The sequence below is a fragment of the Lycorma delicatula genome, chromosome 1 (genome assembly GCF_047948215.1).
Source record: "Lycorma delicatula isolate Av1 chromosome 1, ASM4794821v1, whole genome shotgun sequence".
Lineage (NCBI taxonomy): Eukaryota > Metazoa > Arthropoda > Insecta > Hemiptera > Fulgoridae > Lycorma > Lycorma delicatula.
Window position 1 is genome coordinate 138,724,073 of NC_134455.1, and position 21,403 is coordinate 138,745,475.

The 21,403-nt window shown below is 35.3% G+C and overlaps 1 protein-coding gene across 2 annotated transcripts in view; it reads right to left on the reverse strand.

Annotated features, from left to right (window-relative positions):
- Nucleotides 1-17,060: 17,060 nt before the first annotated feature.
- The window catches only part of LOC142323061 (uncharacterized), a 112,282-nt gene continuing 107,939 nt past the window's right edge, over nt 17,061-21,403 (reverse strand). Inside the window, exon 8 of one of the 2 annotated variants that reach the window (XM_075362209.1) lies at nt 17,061-18,194. The gene's annotated coding sequence lies outside the window, so the exon portion shown is untranslated. Of the gene's footprint in view, nt 18,198-21,403 lie in introns of both variants that reach the window. The other variant, XM_075362198.1, reaches the window with a different exon arrangement.

A 21,403-nucleotide genomic window follows, 5' to 3' on the forward strand; every position in this document is an offset into this window, starting at 1 on the left:
TCCATGTGTATATTCTTCTATTATGATTTTTAAACTTGGTGTTTGCATGGCAATTACTTAATTATACTTTATGCAAAACTATATAAGTCAGTTCCCTCTTTCATTCCTTTAGCCCAGCCCATATTTACCCACAATATTTCCTTCATTACCTTTTTCAATGCTTGCATTCCAATCTCCAACTATTATTAGATATTAGATTTTCATTCCTTTTATGTGTTTAATTGCTTAATTAATTAATTTCTTTGTATACACAGTACCTCATCATCATCATGAACACTTGTTGGCATATAGACATTAACAAACGTTGTCGGGATTTTATCCTTATTACAAAGATTATGTCACTATGCATTTTGAAATACTCTACTCTCTTCCCTATCTTCTTGTTCTTTATGAAACCTACTTCTGCCTGTCCTTTATTTGAAGCGTTGTTAATTATTCTAAAATCACCTGACCAAAAGTAGTTTTCCTCTTCCCACCAAACCTCATTAATTCCTACTACATCTACATTTAATCTATCCATTTCCTTCTTTAAATTTTCTAACCTACCAATCTTTTTTAGAATTCTAACATTCCATGCTCTGATTCATATAATGTTATTTTTTAATTTTCTGGTGACCCCTTCCTTAGTAGTCTCCACTCAGAGATCTGAACGGGGGACTAGTTTACCTCTGAAATATTTTACCAAGGAAGCCACTTCCATCTTTGTTACCTCAGAGAGTTGTTACATTTTCTTGGAAAAAAAGCAGCTGCAGTTTTGCATTGCTTTCAGCTGTGATAAAGATTGTCACAGATTCAGTTAAATCCCTTTAAATTACTTTGACAAACTTCACTGATTCTTCATTACATTACTTTCTTCACTGAACTTCTCTACATTATTTTTCAAAGTTTATTTTTATTTAAAAAAAGTTTTCTTTAAGTATATATATATATATTTTTTTTTCTCTCTCTCTCTTTATTCCCCTGGGCCGGTCCAACTGGTTGGTATTGTGCCATCCAAAGAAGTGACTGTTTACTTAAATGAGCCTCCCCACCTACTGGCTATAAATCTGGCATGGCAGGTCAGCTCGTCAGTCAGCTCTTTTGAGTTCTTTTGTTCCCCTTTTGACACCACGTCTGAAGATTTCTGTCAGAACGCGATGTCGAGTCTTTTCTCATTTTTCTTTCTTGTAGCCAAGCTCATCCTCTGGAGTTCCCAGTGGATAATTGGAACCATCACACCAAGGCATGTTGGCCCTCACCACTGAGGCTATCCGCCCTACCCTACTTTAAAATCCGCTTTGTCACTCCTCTATATCCTTTAGTTTGATCACTTCCTTTACATAGTCATCCACCCGTTTCCACTGCTCTTCATTGCTAAGCATGTATGCTATAAGTTCTTCTGGTTTTTTCCTGTGGTGCCAGCTGCATCCCTCAGGGTGTTCCACTTATCACAGTCAAAAAAGGTATGTTCTGCTGTATCATTTTCATTGCAGTACATACATTTGGGTTCTGTTCTTCTTCCAATCCTGTATACGTAGTCATTAAAGTTACCACAACCAGTAAAAAGTTGTGAAGTATAGTAGTTGACCTCACCAAACCTTCTATTATGCCATGCTAATAAATCCGGTATTAATTCTTTAGTCCTTCTAGCAACCCCTTCTTCCCTCCATCTATTCCTCCATCTCTTCATTAGCTTGTTTTTGGCCTCCTGTCTACCCATGCCCTGAGCAATCTCTCTTCTTTCTTCAACTTGCAATTCTACTGATATGAGGAAAACAATACATACAACGCCTTGTATAAGACTGTCCTATGTCCTACATGCTCTTTAAGTGTACTACCTTACAGATAGCAATTTTAAAAAAATTATACATATCCCTCTAACCATGAACCTGGCTGATAAATGTTTGTTTGCTACAACAAAGTGAGCATTCTTTTTGATTCTCTTGTAATAATTCAAAATTTACTGTCTCTAATGTATTGTTCTGTTTTAATGATATAATTTTGCTTTTTAATGCATATATTATATGCATTATGAAAAAACAAAATTTAATCTCCTATGTAACTAGAATAAAAGTGGATAAAAGCATTATTACACTTTTATTCACTTTTGTGACAAGTGAATCATTCGTCTCTATTTTTGTTTTATTAATATCTTTAAATTTTGTAATTAATATTGAAATAAGATTTATTATTTTTGTTATGTATTCTTTTATTTATTTAAAGTACATAAAGAAAATGCTCCAATAAGAGCTTTCTTTAGTGAATTTTATAGGAAATCCAAACTATAAGTTATCTAAGCTGATAACAAATATTTAGCAAACAAATATGGAATTACAGTGCAGATTCGGTGTTAAAAATAGTATTGAGTTAGTAGATAAAATTAAGCAAATATCACTAACTGATAAATCACATATGATTTCCTTTGATATAAAGAATATGTATATAAATATTCCTACAGAAAAAGTCATTATTATTAAATTGACCTATTCTTTATTATATTTATTTTTCATTTTACTTTGTTTTTGGGCAGTCTTGACATAAACATCAGGTGGGATTTCTGGTAAAGCTTCCTTATTAATATTTATTTTTTCTTGAATTTTCATTTTTATCTTTTCATTAGTCTCCTTTACATGTTCACAAAATTTTACACCTTTTCTTTTTGACTGTTAATGTAATTGTTTATTACCTGCTGCTGTTGTATATCTACATCTATTAATGAATTTGGGTTAATAAGCCCATAAAGAATTTTAAACGGTGGTAATATGAACGGAATTAAATTACAATTGTAAGCGATAACTGCATATTTTATTTTATTTTCAATAATTTTGTTTTTGAATAATTACAGCAAGTAATTCCTTTTCTACTGTAGAGTAATTCGTTTCAGTGTCATCAATGAAGGTCTGACTTGCATATGCGACGGGTAGATCCACAGTTTTGGATTTACAGTTTTAGTTTACAATTTTGTATGGTAGTTCCATACATTAGCAACATCAGAAGATTTATGAATAGGAACTGCATAACTGATGTTGAGTCTATCTGGGAAGATTCAAAAACCTAAAAGCCTGTCAAAAACTATTAAGTTGAGGTGCAAGTAACTTACTGCACTGCTTGAGAACCACCTTTGGTGGTATTTCATCAGGCCCTGCACCCTTATATGGATCAAGGAAAGAAAGTTGATCCTCCCTTAGACATCAGACATCAGTCTCATCCAGCACACACCCAGAGAGATTTAAAAAAGTTTCAAACTGGTAATGAGGAGTAGGAGCATCATCTTGAGCTTATACAGAGGAGAAATTTTTGGCAAAAAGATTACAGATTCCAGCAGGGGAAGACTCAAAGCTATCACCAAGGTAGTAAGTTACTGCAGAACTTGAGAAATCTTTTATGCTATTAAACAAGATCCAAAGAGATCTGATATTCAGAGGGATAGTGCTATTAACATGGGAGATGTACTGAGCATAACATTTAGAGCTCAGCTCCTTGCACACTGATCACAGCTGACAAAATTCAAAGTAATCATTGGAATCAAAAAAAGATTTAAACCTCTTATGGACAACTTCCTTCCTCACCACCAAATGTCTAAATTCAGCACAGAACCAGCAAGGAAATCGAGATTTACGGGTTTTCTTCATAGGAGTGTACTTAAGTATAGTGCTGTACAAAATGTTCATTAAATGATTGAAATATTCCAAAACATTGGTTTTATAGAACACAACAGGGCCAAGCTGATAATAGTGTGCTAAAAATCTTGCCGACTTCACAATGATGAAAATCAGGCACAGCATGCCGAACATTAGGCTGCGACTTAGGGCACAGATTACAGTACATTGCAGGGTGAGCAGGTTCCTCAGGTAGAACAACATCCAGAACTGGTAATGCACAAAGAGAGGAGCTTGAGCTGAATACCATATCAAGAGTAACATTATGTGCATTACATGTCTTATTAATTTGAGATAGCTCAAACGTAGAAGCCATATCATTAATGACCCGTGATTTGCCACTCATAGGAATAGGTAAAGGTCCAATCAATATCAGGCAGATTGAAGTTGTCGATAACAAGTACAGAACTAACACTAGGGCAGGCAGACACCACCTCATCAACAGTATCACATAAACTATATACATTAGCTGGTTGCAGAGAAGGTATGTATGTGCCACAAATTAGAATAAGAGAGGAATTGGTAGCACTCAAAACAAACACAGGTTCAACATCAAGACCAAAAGTTTTAATAACTCGAGCATTCAACATTGATTCTGTGGCAATGAGTACTCCACCATCACTACACTTAGAACTGCAGTCTAGAGATCTCTCCCTCCTAAAGATATTAAAACCAGTGAGATCCAACTCAGAGAATCTCATATATATGGAGTTAAATTTGTCTCTGTAAGAACCAATGTCATACACACACTCAGAAAAGGCTTTTTGAAGTTCATTAAGTTTGTTACAAAGACCATTGACATTCTGGTAGTAGATTTGTAGATTGCAGTATTCGAGAGTCAATAGTTTGCTGAACCAACCTTGACAATTTTAGGCACACCATTCACAAACTTGATGGAGAGATCACTCTTCCCATTATCAGATCTCCACTTCAACGATGATCACAAATCATTCAGGTGCTTCCTCTCGGCAGGTATATGATCTCTTGAAAATATAACATTGCTGAACATGGGACCAGATTATTCAGGACAGTTGGATCATAGTTCATAGAAAATTCCATGACAACACTTAGATTTTGAAAGAAACTTTAAGAGGTATATGTTTATTGGCTGAGAACCTACCAATTCAGAAACACCTGAAAGTAGTGTCTAAATCAGAAATACAGAAGGACTTGACCAGCAAGTACACTAGATTGTTGTCATCATCAATTCTAGAAGCAAGCATTTTGCTGTTGCATTTAGGTAAGTTGTAAATAATATTGTTACAGCATTGACAATCAAATATTTCTTCAACAATGGAATCAAGGCTACCAGTATTATCCTTACATCCTTTCAAGACGTTCAGCTCGTCTTCCAAAGAACTTATACACTCTTCTGATTCAGTGGTTCAAGATCAGATCACTTGCCATTTACAGAGACCAACTCGTTTTTTATGGTAGCTACATCGGAAGATATGATAGTCAGTTCATTAAGTTTGGATAACATAAGTAAGATTTTTGCCGAGATATATTCAAATTTATTCATTATCTTATTGAGTGGGTGTAAACTCCCGCCACCACCCGATTCGGTCGTCCTTAATCATAAGCCGAGTGTCTGTGCCACAAACGGCTACTAAGTCTCGAACAGTTTAGCGACCAATATACATAGTAACATAGCTCCTAGAGCTTAACTAACAGCATGAGCAAACGAAGCGCGGTGCCATACACCACCGGCTTATGTGTCCCAACCACTCACTTGCCATATATTTGCTAAAATGGGTAAGCGCACCCCGTCAACTACTAAAAATATATATGACATTCATAATAAAACTTATTTCGTCTAGACTGATATTTGCTGCCACGCCTAGGTCACTGAATCCCAGCACGTACCTATCCACCGTTTTATAGCGCTTGGAGCCATAATAATTGGCTGGAGATCAGCCATACTCAGGGTTAGCTTCCCACGGCAATGCGGTAAGAGTCTTTCCCTTAAGTAAACTACGGATGCCGGTTGAACAAAGCAACCGCATCTAGGAACTTCCACATGGTCCGACAATGCGGCTCTCGCCACTTATGTAACCAATTTTCCCCTTGACCTCTAAGTTCCAGAGTGACCCGGTCTCTGGCACGCTCAAGAGCAGGGCGTCAAACCTCGGGTGTTCATTTGACTGGACCTCCCCACAGATCATCAGCTGCCAGGCGGAGCCGAAATAGATATTGGTTCAAGTTAGCGTAGTTGGTGAGCACCCGGGCACACGTTGCCCTTAAAAACGAGCTGCCATGCTTCCATCGCGAGGCTCTGCAGGCGGGAGATGTGTAACTGAACGAAATCTAGATCCGGTGCATTGTGCTCACCGTTCCGCTACGGTACTGTCCCGGCTCGACACTGCATCCCAAATACCTCGGCCTTTCGGCCTCTTCGTAATTTCCACACGGCTCTCCGAACTTTTACCACTAAATCGACTGGAAGAGCCTTTGCCAATACGGTAGTAGCCTCATAGAAAGTTGTTTTAAAAACACCAGTGCATACAATTAAGGCTCTGCGCTGGGCACTCCTTAATTTTGAAGAAGTGCTCTATTCATATCAAACCTATGCGCCTAAGCGGGCGCCGCGTATAAGATCATGCTTTCGAAGACATCTCGGTACACCAGTAAATTTGACGGCCCAACAACCAATAGTCTCACCGAGCAATCTTCTAAGTTTGGGCATCACTGAGACGGCGTCCGCCGCTACTTGCCTAATGTGATTGGTTTGATTGACATCAAACGAAACACCTAGGTACTTATGAACTCTCACTCGGCTGATTACACACAGCCTTTATATTTAATATGTGGGTTGCGACTGTACGATAATTTCTCTGCATCCTTGAGAAGCATAAACTTTGTCGTGGGCACAGAAATCTTTAAACTTTGAATGCCCATCCACCCCTCTGCGGTTGACAAGGCCGCCTGCGCCCGTTCTTAAAGCTGTGGTGGTGAATTACTACGAACTAAAAGAAGACAGTCATCGGTGAATGCCCGGGCTGTGACCCCTTCTGGAAATGTCAATCCCTGAAATCTGACTTTTCCACAATTAGGTGCGCATCTTTAAACAGAGCCGAGCGATTAGACAAATAATCTCTTACTACGGCGTGCAAGACTTCGGGAACATTGCGGCGTTCCAATTCATAGAGGACAGAACTCCAACACAACGAAGGAAATGCTGCCTCTAAGTCAATAAAAATTGCCAAAACGTATTTGCAGTCGGCGCTTTCCACCTCAGCAAGAGCATTTAAGATGCAATCCTCGGTGCCAAACCCTTTCATGAAGCCATATTGGCTTCGATTTAGAAAACTGTTCAAATCGATGTTTTCCCAGAGCTGTTCCACAACCAGCCTTTCTAGCAACTTGCCGAGAACCGGCAAGAGGCTGATGGGCCGATAACTACTGACCTCACCAGGATCCTTTCCAGATTTTAAGAGCACCCTCACCAAAGCCACCTTCCAGCAAGCCTGAAAGCAACCCCAGCTTAGGCACTCCGAGAACAGTCTGCCAAGCGGGTCTCTTATGACAGGCAGCAGATGGAATAATATATCCGGGTCAAGTTGGTCAATTCCCGGTGCCTTCTTCAATGCCATTCGAGAAACCACTCGGTCTATATTTTCGGGTTCCACGGTCCGTACACCAGGGAATGGTGTTTCACCCGCCCTGACGCCGATCTCTGCTTCACCATCCGGAGCATCTGAAAACAGAGTATCCAGGAACGCCTGTTAAGTGCCACAGATGTTAATGTGTGGTTTGGACCACCAAACCCGCACCGAACACTGGACAATACGTGCAATGGCATCGACTAGTAACAAGTCTTTGCGAGCTGCCAGGGATTGCGTTGCAACTCGCGCAAGGAGCCCTTCCAAAACTTGAGTTTGGCTTCCTTGATGGCGTGAACATATTCATTACGGCACACCAGTAGATCCGAAGTCGCTCAGCGCGCACGTGGTTAACGATAATCCCCGTTAGGGGGCTACGCTGGTACCTTATTCTCGCGGACCTAACTCTTGCGCACAGCACGCTAAGGTCAGAGACTACCATTTCTTACCGAGCCTCCGTCTGTGTTCCACAGACGCCCCCCCCCCGGAAGAAGGGGTCATGACGGCTCCAGGCACGCTTAAATCAGCGGACTGGCTGCTTTTGATGGGTCCGTCCATTGGCCTAGGCCGCCGTAGGACCGCATCACAGCCAGTTTTGGTGGCCCGGCCGACTTGCTCCGCCATCAATTCCACCTCCTCCCTACACTCCAATCCTTGTAAGGCAGCATCGCACACATGCCTCAGCCTGTATCGATCCAGGCCCCTTAGGTTATAGCGACCTGAATCTGGTGCTCTTAGACCGCCTCCGTAAGCAGTATCTTACGTTATCAGCCTATGATCGCTCACACTGGCATCGGGCCAGACAGTCCAACTACTTGTCTTCCGTAGCAAGTCGCTAGTCACCAAGGTGACGTCTATATAGCTCTCTCCCAGTTCGCAAGAGAAAGTTGGCGGCTGCTCCGCATCATTAATCAAGTAGAGGTTCCTGGCTTCAACGAACTGTTCGAGACCAGCGCCTCTGGCGTCTGTAATTGGTGAACCCCAGGCGGTAGACTTGGCGTTAGTGTCCAGAGCAACAACACTCTGGTGCCCGGGAGACCGTCCAGAATCCTACCCAACTTCGCCAGCAAGTCGTCGATACTCCATCCAAGCTGGAAGTATCCCAACACTAGTACGATATCAAGCGTACCCCTCGTGGCCCGCAATTCACGTGAATTGCTCGTCAGACCACTGGGGCATCCAGAAAAACATCAAGTGTCAGAGCTTACCACGATCGCGGAGAGCGGCCGTCCCCCACGAGAATGAATAACATTCACCCCGTGGAAGCCAACCACCCTACCCGCGACCGTGTATGGCTCCTAGACCAAGAGGACCTCGAGGTTGTACTCCTCAAGGAGCCTCATGGTCTCACTTGTGGCCGCCCGGGAATAGTGCAGGTTTAACTGCCTCAGGCACAGGCGTTCGAACTGGTGGAGACCGTCCTCGAGGGCTTCCTGCAATTCAGGCATTGCCAAGAACTGTGTTCTTTACAGCTTTAGTCGGCCCCGGCTCCCGACTGCCGGCTCCCGACTCGGTGTCCAGCATTGCTGCCTTTCACCAAGATACAGGCGGCGCACTTGGCAGGACAATTGGTCGCCCTGTGCCCCGAAGCGGCGCAGTGGCCACATATCTCCGTCTACGCTCGGCAGCGGATTGCGGTGTGCCCAAAGCCCTGACATTTGTAGCATCGGGCTACCTCAATATGGTCGATTACCCTACAGACAGTCTACCCGAAAACCAGCCTTGAGCAACGTCGCAGTTGACGAAGCCCCCTGACCAACCTTAATCGGGACCACCTTTACCGTGACCCTCTTAATTTTAACGGCCGGCGCCAGGGCTGGCGGCGGCGAACCTACCCGCTTAGGCGCAGGCGCGGCTGTTACAGTGGCGAAGGAGACAGGCTTTTTGACTTTCTCCTCCGCCCTATTGATGGACTTTTGAAGTACACCCAAACCAAGAAAGGAATGAGAAAGGGGTGTATCCTGGTGGCTGGGAAGTAAAAAGGGGCGGAACCATGGGGAGGTCGGGAAAGATGTGAGCCCTACCAATGGTGAAGGGAAATGCTACGCTGTTTCGTTGTTGACGGAAAACATACATTTACAAACTATTCCTACTGTTGTTATTGTTAGACGAGAAGAAAAACGACGGATGGATAACGCACTAGTTTTATGCAGCTCTTTTTTTAATTGAAAATTATTATTGATGGACAGTTTCTGTGGACATGTAATAGATAATGTGATAAAAGACTTTGAGAAAGTAAAACGGTGTTAGTTTGTATTTATACTAAAATGATGTCATTACTCCAGCCAATCAGTGTTTATATTAATCGGCCTTTCAAAGCAAATTTGAAACATTTTTATTCAGAGTGGATACCGACTACAGTCCATTAAACGACTTTTATAGGAAGAGTGAATAGACCGAATTTTACATTAATATGCGAATGGAAATTGGCCGCACGGGATCTCATTTCAAATATTTTGGTTGTGCAGAATTTCAAGAACGGCTGCATTTCTATTAGCCTAGATGGAAGTGCAGTCATTACTGTAAAGGACGACGAACACGATCACGCATGTTCTGAATTTGGAGATTCAAACGGCGATGAATATTAAAAACCAGGTAAGAATCCTTCTTCCGATTTACTGTATTAGTGGTTTAACTTTCTTGTCTTTTAAAATGATTGTACGATGTTACTACAACAGGCTCTTTGTACCCTATAGCCTACGTGTATACCATATTTTTTTACAGCGTTTATCAAAATAACGACAAATAGAAATCGATAAAAAATTTACTTGTTGAACTTTTTTCTCAAGAACTACAATTATTTTTCGAGTGCGTGTCTTACACGAGTAAGGAAGGTAATTAAAAAAATTGCAGTACATGATTTTTCTATAAATTAAAAGAAAAAGGTTGCTTTACTATTCTGATTTACAACTCTGTCGCTATCTTAATGACATATTTAATATTTCAGCGGTACGCTACTGATCTGTAATTCACAAGAGTGTGATACGCGGTACAAAAAAAAAACATTCAGAACCTTTGATTGATATTATGTTACACTTAAGCAGTAATTCTGTATCTTAAACTGCAAGCATTTTCTTAATCTACTGTGGTTGTTTAAAGTCTGTAGTATTTACATGAAAGAAAAATGACGGAAAAGAAAAAAAGAGCGCTTTGAGTATTTAAAAGAGATGTTATCATGCATCCAACTCTAAAGTCATTTGCAAGTTGCTGAGATGAAGTTTCTGAGGACATGGGTGTCAGTAGCAGGGTCCATTTGAGGAATGAAGATATTAGAGATATACTTCATCGAGGATAATGATCAGATTACTAAGAAGATCCTGTCATACGCACCAATCTGTAACAGAGATGTGGGCAGCCCGAGGAAGAGATGGATCAAATTTGAAGCCGCAACAGGCCTACGGGCGTAATGCTTGCAGTAGAGGTAGAAGCAGATAATAATTAACTGTTTTATATGTATATATAAATCACCCATAGAATTAGTGAAAACTAAAGGTGAATGTTATTATTTTTGAATAAGCGACTAACACGTCGATAAGTTATCACTATTAATTTAATAAGTAATGTTCTATACGATTCATATTTACTGCACAAAACAAAAAAGCGATAGCCCATTTTTGTATCTTCCTTTTTTGTTCTGACAAAAAAGTCTTTTTTGTTCTGTATCTTTTATTTTGTTCTGTTTTTTTTTTAGGAACCCGCAATAGATGACATTATACTTCAGACACGAATATATGTAGGCATACGAGGTGTGTGAGAAAAGTAATGAGATTGGTTAACACTACGAGCGATCTGGCAACGCTGGGTCTACCGGTCTGTGCTAGACCGGTTTGTTCACCCCTTCCACATGCTCATTACAAGTTTAAACTCCAATCAACCAACACATTATTTCTGACAGCGCCATTAGTGAAGTTATGTGTTACAAAAAACCTCACAAGAACAGAAGGACAATCGAAGAAACATGTGCGTTGATCTGGAGAGGATTGACAATGGCCAAGAATTCTTCAATCGTTTGATCACAGGTGATGAATCCTGAATATTTGAGTACGATCCTGAAACAAAGCGAAGAGTGGCACACTCAGTCATCTCCTCACCGAAAAAATGTTGAATGAGCAAATAAAAGATCAAAACCATGCTGATTTGTTTTTTGTCAGAAGGGGTATCGTGCATAAATAATTTGTTCCTACAGGACAAACTGTCAACCACGTGTTTTACAAAGGTGTCCTTGAAAGGCTCAGGAAAAGAGTGATTCGCGTTGAGACCAACCATTGCAGACAAGTGGATGCTTCATCATAACAGTGCCCCGTGTCACCCGGCTATTTCCATCAGGGAATTTTTTACCTCAAAATGCATTGCTACAGTTCCTCAACCACCCTATTCACCTGATTTGAGTCCTTGTGACTTTTTCTTTTTCCCTAAATCGAAACATATCTTAAAAGGACATCATTTGGGAACTCTGGAGAACATTCAAAAGACTGTGACCGACCAGTTTAAAGCCCTACCAGTTGAAGCCTTCCAGCGCTGCTACCAGGAGTGGGAATAACGACTCCGCCAGTGTAAAGCTGTCCAAGGGAACTCCTTTGAAGGGGATAATATTGTTGTTTGAAAAAAGAAACTTTGGTAAGTAAAAAGTCAGTCTCATTACTTTTCTCACACACCTCGTAATGTTTAATAGCGATGACAAATTAGTATTTTATTAAGGTGATTTGGAGCAAAAAAATGTGGTTTGATTTTGTTATCATTAACAGTAATTCTACCCAAACAATTATCAATGTTACTTCTACCCTGAAAAATACAATGCAACCTTATTATCCATACAGTTAAATGATTAAAATCCACCCGGTGAATAACAGCACAGAATTTTCAATTCTTTTAAATAATTAAATTTGCATATAGCTGCAGTTGTATCATACAAAAAGGATTGCAATGAAAGGTAAGATTTTGAGGCAGATCATTATGGAAGAATGAATAATCCGGTTAACTTTTTCAGTAGAACTAAAAATTAGGTAAGAAATGGGACAGGACAAGTCACTGGATTCAATTTTCTGCAAAACAAAAAACTGATTTGTTTTTAAAAAAAAGGAAAACCCAATTTTATAATTTAAGAAATGTTTCTATTTTACAATAATAAAACAGCATTGATTTTAAATAAATTAATGATACATGGACCATATATAAAAATGTATAGCATTATTGAATATCATAAAAAAATTAATATCATCTTGACTTCATTATCACAAACAACTTAACTAAAAATTAACAAACTAAAAACAAAAGAATAAAGCAAATGTAGAAATAAAAACAAAAAATCCAATAAGGAGATTCATAAACTACCCTTAGATTCAGCAGTTTCCAAATGCGATAACAAAGCGTATATGTACTTTAATAATTACAACTGAAAATAGCTCTTAATATCATTACTCTAATATTGATTTTTCATTTAATCACACCCGAAACTGCCGTTTTCACAAGCTGATTTTCTTCCCATTAAATTTTAAATGCATTTAATATATTATTTTTAAAATTATAAAGGTTTATGTGATTAAATCAAAGAATAACTAGTGTAATTATATACTTTATTAAAAAATAATTTTAAAACCAAAGATTATTTATCAAAACACTTATGATTAAATACCTTCGGAGAGAAAATATTATAAGTGTAACAGCTTTAATTTTGAATAAATAACCACTTCATTATTATGAAGTGGATCAATTTATCGATCCAAAACAGTAAAGAATAAAAATAAAAGGGTTTCAAGATGAGAGGTACCGATTTCAAAAATAACTGGAAACATAAGGTGGAAAGTATGTACACATAAATATGGTTATACAGTATATGTTATAAATTGAACGGGAAGTATGTAAAGCCTTAAATAACTTTTCAATCATTTAAAGCATACAAAAAAAATTACAAAAATATATTTGATTATATATAAAAAATTATTTTTTAAAAAAGCTTTTATTTAACTAATATTAATATTAACATTAATAAAAAAGGGAAACAAATTAGAGAAACCCTCTAAAAAGTAAAAAATAAGAATTAAATCAAATTGAGAATTTTAAACAAAAAAATGTAATATACAGGTGATTCAAAGAAACGGGAAATTTTGAAAGTTGTGTTGGTAGCCGTGAGCGATTTGTACCACTTGATAAGTGGCACCAGCCTCTCTAACCTAACCTGCCATTTATAGTCATGGATCCTTGGAGTGGTGCGCAACGTGCATTTGCTATTAAAGCATTTTACAAAAACAATGATAGTGTGGAGGGAGTGCGTAGAGAATTTCGCCATCATTTTAATCTGGGATGGCACAACCGTGTTCCATCAGCACATGCAATAAAAACATGGATATCTAATTTTGAGGAAACTGGTTCGGCAATGAAAAAGAAACCTCCAGGCCATGAGCGAACCATCCGTACACCACGGAATGTTTAAGCTTTACAAGATGCTGTCACACGAAGTCCACATCAGTCAATCCGTCGTCTCTTGCATCTTTACAATTGCATTGTTCAAGTGTTCGAAGAATGTTAGTGAAAGACTTGCAATACCATCCATACAAGTTGCAGATCGTCCAGGAACTGAAACCGAACAATGCAGTTGTGGGAGCACAATTCTGTAATGTAATGCTTCAGAAGATAAATGATAACGAAGAGTTTGTTCACGAACTGTGGATGTCAGACGAAGCGCATTTCCACCTCAGTGGATTTGTTAACAAGCAAAATTTCAGATACTGGGCACAAGAAAATCGTACGCAGCTACACCAGCGTCTGTTGCACAACCAGAAAGTGACCGTGTGGTGTGCTATGTCATCTTACGGTGTTATAGGCCCTTATTTTTTTGAGGATGACAATGGTCTTGCGATTACAGTGATGTCGGCTCGTTACGTAGCCATGCTTGAAACCTTTGTTGTGGAACAACAAAAGAGATTTCCACCAATTCTTAACACAGCCTGGTTTCAACAAGACGGAGCAACGTCACATACTGCACGAATATCGATTGTTTGGACAACGTGTCATTTCACAAAATGGTGACATTATATGGCCTCCCAGATCGCCGGATCTCTCAGCTTGCGATTACTTTTTGTGGGGCCACCTTAAAAGCAAAGTGTTCCACAGTAGACCTGCTACAACGGAAGAACTGAAGGCAAGGCTCCGAGAAGCAATTGCGGAAATTCCAGTTGAGATGTTACGTCAAACCATGAACAATTTAACGAAGAGACTTCGTGAGTGTTTACGTAGAAGAGGAGGTCACCTGCAAGATGTCATCTTTAAATAATAAACTAAAATGTATGTATCCTAAAATGGCAACATTTGTACAATTACATGAAATAAAATTCATTTTCTAAAAAAAACTTTTCATTAACGTTATTTAATATTTAAAATTTCCCGTTTCTTTGAATCACCCTGTATTAACAAATATAAAAATGTACTGAAAAGTAAACATAAATTATATAAATATCTAATAAATAACCACATTTATTTAATAACACAACATTTATTTTTACAACAATTAATCTTCATTTTCATTTTCAATAATGACGCAAGGAGGTGGAAAGGTCTGCTGGAACCTCTCCAGTTGAGACTGACTAGCTACAAGTAACAATCTCGGAAAATGCACCCACTCGCTTTCTTTGTACATGTTCTCACATAGTTGAAGTTCATCTTCGAATAATCTTATTAACCCTTAAGGGTCATCTCGGTGCAAATTTGAACCATCAAACAATTAAAACTTGAGTTATTTTATTACAGATAAATAAAGTATATACATATACTAAACAACCTCAATAAACAAAAAATATACTTTAAAATACAGCAAATGTCTATAAATACTTATGCAAAAACACTGTTATAAAAACTGCTCCACACTTTTATTTAACTAAATATTTTCATTACTTTTAATTTTAAAATTTAATAATTATTACATTTATTTATTGGTTATTTATTAGATATTTTTTACTTTTCAGTGCATTTTTATATTTGCTAATATATTATATTTTTTTGTTTAAAATTCTCAATTTGTTTTAATTCTTATTTTTTACTTTTTAGAGGGGTTTTCTAATTTGTTTCCTTTTTTTATTAATGTTAATATTAATATTAGTTAAATAAAAGCTTTTTAAAAAATAATTTTTTATATGTATTCAAATATATTTTTGTAATTTTTTTTGTTTTTTTATTGTATTTTTTTTAAGACTAAAAAAAAGGTAAAAATATTTATTTTTACACATCGAAGTTACATATGTGTACCAAATTTCAATCATTTTCATATGATAGTTCAAAAGAAATGAAAATTTTCAACTAAATGCATGAATTTAGCGTAGGGGTAGCACGTGGTGGCGTGTCATATCAAATTCCAACACCGTAGTGCTGTATTGTCATTGAAGTTACATACGTGTACCAAATTTTATTGATTTTCATACAATAGATCAAAGATATAGCAGTTGCAAGATTTGATTATTCCTAAAGAGAGTTAAATAAAAGCTTTTAATGAAATTTAGCAAATGCTCTAACTTGAAACAATCATTTTTTTAAGGGTGCAGTGGTCTAGACCTCAAACCAAAATGAGTAGGGGACCACTTAAAAATTTTGTTCAATATTAGTATTCTTTTTGAATAAAAAATTCTTTACAACTGGAATAATTTTTATCGGAATGATTTTTATTCAGCATCTAGTATAAGATTTATTCTCAAGATGCTGAACCATTCCAATCAAATTAATAATTGCTAAATTTAAAAAATCACTGACTTGGAGATATTAATGTACAAGTCTGTCAGTGTCAAAGTCAGTACAGTTGAGAACATTATGGCAAGTTTGTACTTTAGATTGAAATAAAGAAAACAATTTTTCAAAATAATATATTTCATTAATTTAAAATAACCGCTCTTAATATAAAAATGCAAAGCTCAATATATAAATATACTTTAAAAAAGTCTCTACTGCCCGAGTATTAAATATGAAAAGAAAGAAAAAAATTTATTTCTACAGAAAATCAAACAAAATATTAATCACTGATAAATTCTTGACACACATCTATAGGGAATGGAATATATTACTGGTAAACAATAATAGAAACTCTATTAATAAAGTATTTAGTTAATGCTTTGTTTAAAATTATACAGAGAAATAGAATGACAAATTTACTCTTTATTTAAGACACAGGAGGAGGAAAACAATACATATTTATTTCTTATTTATAATCTAACCTGGGAAATATTAGTTTTTGTTTGTTTCAGAAAAGGTTTTGAAAAATGTATCAGTTTTAATGGTCAAGGCTGCGTGAAATTACATAAGAAAGTTTTAAAATTAAGAAGTCAGTAAGTTACAGTTAAGAAAAAAACCAAAATTTTTATTTCATTTTTACAAATAATTAATTAATTATAAATCTATTTATTAATTTTAATTTGTATCCATTAATAAAATGCATTATATATATGTACATAATGTAAACATTATAACAATAATGAAAAAAAGAATCAACTTTAATACAGTTTAATTTTTACAGTCATGTATAATATAAAACTGGGTTTTTTCTTTAGGAACAGGTTTACAAGACACAAATATTCACAGACAAACTGCTCCTTTAGTGATGAAAATTTAAAATTTTGCTGTAATTGAAAAACATTTCAAAATGTATTAAAGTTACTTCTATAAAAATTACTTATCGCACAAGATTAACTCTGTAAATCTAGAAGTAATGTATTAACATAGCTTCAAGGCTTATAGAGCTCAGTCCAATGTGATAATCACAAATTAAAGTGTTTAAAAAAGAAAAACAATACAAAATTAAAATAATACTAACAAAATAAATTAAACCCGTACTTCTTGTGTAAAAAAAAAAAAAGGATTAAATACAACCAAAAATATCAGTACAAGCATAAGAAAATACAACTTTATAACTTATACTAGAATAATTAACAATAACTTTAATATTACAATAATTACAAGAAATAATACAGAAGTTAATACATTTATCAATCAGCCCTTTGAACTCTGATACATTCATTACTGTTATTTAATGAACCAGACTTATGATGAAATGAAAAAACCTACAATAATTCTGATGTAAATTTTTTCAACCTCTTAACATTTTCTTTGGAAATTAATTAAAATATAACCCAGTTAATAAACAATGTAGATACATACAACAAGCGACTTAAAATAACAGGTACTTAATATGGACCAATGAACAGTCAACAAAATTCTTCAAGTGAGTCAGTAATCAGTGTCATAGATTGCAATATAGCTTTTCTTTCTTTTTTTTAAAGTGCAGAAAGTTTCACAATTTTTATGATGGCTGATAATAAAGAAATGAAGTATTTATAGAATTTTGTTTTGGAAAAAGGATTAGATGAAAAGAATTTTGTCTTGTCTAAAGAAATAGGACACAAACTGTTTAATTGATTCACAAAACTTTTAAACTAGTAACAAATAATTGAAATTTAATCAAATTTCAAGAAAGTAAAATACCACTCGAACATTGACCTTCAAAATCTATCTGGCTGACATTCAATTATTGACTGCATGATAAATGCAGTCATTGCTGTAATTAGATTTCTGGGCCCAGTAATTTGTCTCGGTCTTAAAGTTTATCTATTATTTAAAAATTTTAAAAAAATTTCAAGCCACTGGAAAAGCCAAATTCTCATAAACCAGATAATGTCTGACAAGTCTACAGTTAAGTTAAAAACCCAAATTAATTTGCTTTTTTTTATTTTAATGTTAATTATACACAAAGAACTTGTTTTTCCTAGGCAAAATATGAATCCACAATTTTATCTGGAGATGAAAACTTCATCAGACCAATCAATGTCGTTATACTATTTCCCCAAAATGAATTTTTTTCTTTTCACATGAAACATTAAATGAGAGTAAAATATTTTGACAAAAATGTAAAAAAAAATGTTGCTGACGGTCTTATTACATATCAAAACTTTCAGAAATGTCTCCGGTACTAGGATTCCTGCTGCTGGAACAAAAAGGTGACCAGGAAAGTTAGCACTGTAAAACCTAATTTTTACAATTTTTGGAAAAATTTGAATTTTATCTTATTCTAGATTCCCTAGAGAGGATTCAGTTTATTAATGAATTGATCCTGATTTGTTTTCTATACATAAATTTAAAAACTAATGTTTTGTGTTACTATAATTATTATATTACATCATGTCTGAATGAATAAAATCTCTTCTACATATTCAAATTTTTTAAGGTTTTTTTTTTTTATCTAACAAAATTAATACATTCTAATGAAGTAGAGATCTCCATGAAAGTAAAAAAAAAAAGGTGAAAAGAATCAGCACTGAATACATGATAAATAGTTTAATATAAGATTATATAAAGATCCAGGAAGATACACAGGTGATGATATATATATATATATATATATATATATATATATCACCACCAAGTTGTTCAAAGAGATTTACTCAACACTATAATAATTACAAAAAGGTAGTAACTAAATTTACAAATGCTACAGAACATATATGTTTAATATAAAATAAACATAATATTACTGATATGAAAAATAATTTAGAAATTTCAGATAATAATAAGGAAATTGATACACTGGACAAATATTATAATATTAATATAATAGATATATTTATTAATAATAGTTATACACTTATAAAGAGTTGAATATGATAATAAATTTGGTGGACCTGACATAACGATTAAATGATCTGATAATACTATTCTGTATTATCATTGTAGATATAGGATGTTTTTAAATATGACAAAGGTATAATAATATACATGCTGACATTTTTAATATTCCCTGATTATATACATTATTAGAAATAATATTTCTTCATTTTCATATTTTATTTATGCAGGGCTTTAAAGCAAAGCTGGAGCAGGTGCATGGAGCAACAACAGATTTTTACTCGGAGCAGGAGTGGAGCAGGAAATTTATAGTGCTCCGATGTATATGTATATTTTTAATATTTGAGCTGATGAGAATGGAAATGTCATAAGACATACAATTTAAATATCAGGTTTAACTCAATTTTAAATTTAAAAATGACAACTAAAAGGAAAATTATGCTGTTTAAAGCTAGATGCTACAACCTGCGCAAATAGAAATTTTCTTGCCATCAATGTACAATTTTGGAATGAAAAAAAATGAGAAAATTGAAATAAAAACATTGCATATTGTTGATACTGAAGGAAGGCATTTTTCACATATAACTCTTTATATGTGAAAAATCAAATTAAAGAAACTAAAAAAAATTTGAAATCATTGAACAAATACTAAATATTTGTGTAGATAATGCAGCGGAATATATGTGCTGTAAATAAACTTGGAAGAATAAAGAAGATGAAAAAACTGGACATCAAAGAGATGAATGTAGACATTTCGCAATAGTGGGTTTTTTAGCCCACTGTTAGGATTAGGATCCTAATCCTAATTTGAGATTAGGATTTTTATCCTTCCCTAATATTGCTAGTGTGGACTAATGATAATATGAAAATTCAACTAAGGTGTGCAATTCACACTCTTCAACTGGCCATTTGGGATGGATTAAAGAATGAACAAATAATAAAAATATTAGGGAAAATTCGACAGGTTGTGGTAAAATTACGAACACCAACAAAAAATTTGTAATGTTTTGTTGATCATCTTCTTTTTTTCAAAGACTACTGCGACCAAGTAGCTGCTTCCAGGACAAAAGACCTAGAACTTAGCAAAGCAGAATAGGACAAAATAAAAGCTATAAGAGCTGTTTTAGAAAAACCAAATATTTCAACAATTGTCCTTCAAGCTACCGATCTTACTCCATGGGCATTTATGAAAGAAAGGTGTAAACTACAAAAACGTATGGAAGAATCTGGAAGATATGTTGCGTTAGGCATTCTGTCCTCCATGAAAAAGGGGAAAGAAAAGCTTTTAAACACACATTTTCTTGCTGGAGTGTTTATTCTAGGTATAGAATCTTAACCCAGCAGGTTGGTCTAGTGGCGAACACGTCTTCCTAAATCAGCTGATTTGGAAGTTGAGAGTTCCAGCATTCAAGTCCTAGTAAAGTCGGTTATTTTTTCATGAATTTGAATATTAGATCGTGGATACCGGTTTTCTTTGATGGTTGGGTTTAAATTAACCACACATCTCAGGAATGGTCAAACTGAGACTGTACAAGACTACACTTCATTTACACTCATACATATCATCCTCTGAAGTATTATCTGAATGGTAATTACTGGAGGCTAAACAGGAAAAAGAAAGGTATAGAATCTTATTAAGTGCAGCAGAAAAACTAAAAGTGAAAGACATCAAACGGCAAATCAAAGAGCAAATACTGATTAATTTGACTGAAGAACCAGCAATTCTTCAGCTGTCACAGCCAACTTGTAATATAATAAATATAGATTCAGAAGATGATGATTTTGAAAAATAATTAGATAGAAAAGAAAACAGTCGTTGAATTTCCACATACATAATAAAGATTACAACGAAATAAATAAACATATGGATGAAGACTGCAATGCAATAGAGGACATTAAGGTGAATGTATTGAAGCTACTAACCATTATCTGAAGCACATCAGAAAAACACGCAGAGTCACTTCAAGCATACTAACCTATCAAGCAAGTATTGAGCGTCTATTTTCCAGGTTAATTGTAAATGATAACAGGCAGTCAATGAAGGATGATTTGCTGTCTGCCATTTTATTTATTAAAATCAACAAATAAATTTCAGGTCTTATGTTAACTTTTTTTAATAATAAATAAAATAGTTGCAAATAACAATTTTTTTTTATATGTACTTATATAGAAAAAATCAATGTAATTCCTATATGAATATTTTAACCAGAGCTGGAGAAAATACTTTGATGCTGGAGAGGAACACTCAAAAAAGTGGTCATTCCAAAGCCCCGTATTTATGTATATTTTATAAATAAGTCTGCTGAAGATTGAGCTGATGCTCTGAAAGTACTTCAAATAGGTAAGTGTTCTTACTTTTTATGAACTGCATCTGGTGGTACCAAAATATTATTTAAAAAAATTATTTGTACAAAGACTGAATTTTATATTTTCATTATCACTCAAATTCTTTTCATTAAATTTGTCTTTACAATACAAAATTTATAACCATTTTATCACTTACAATTAATTGAAAGGATTGCAGACTTTATTATACTATTTTTTTTTTAATTTTCTTTTTTTACTTAC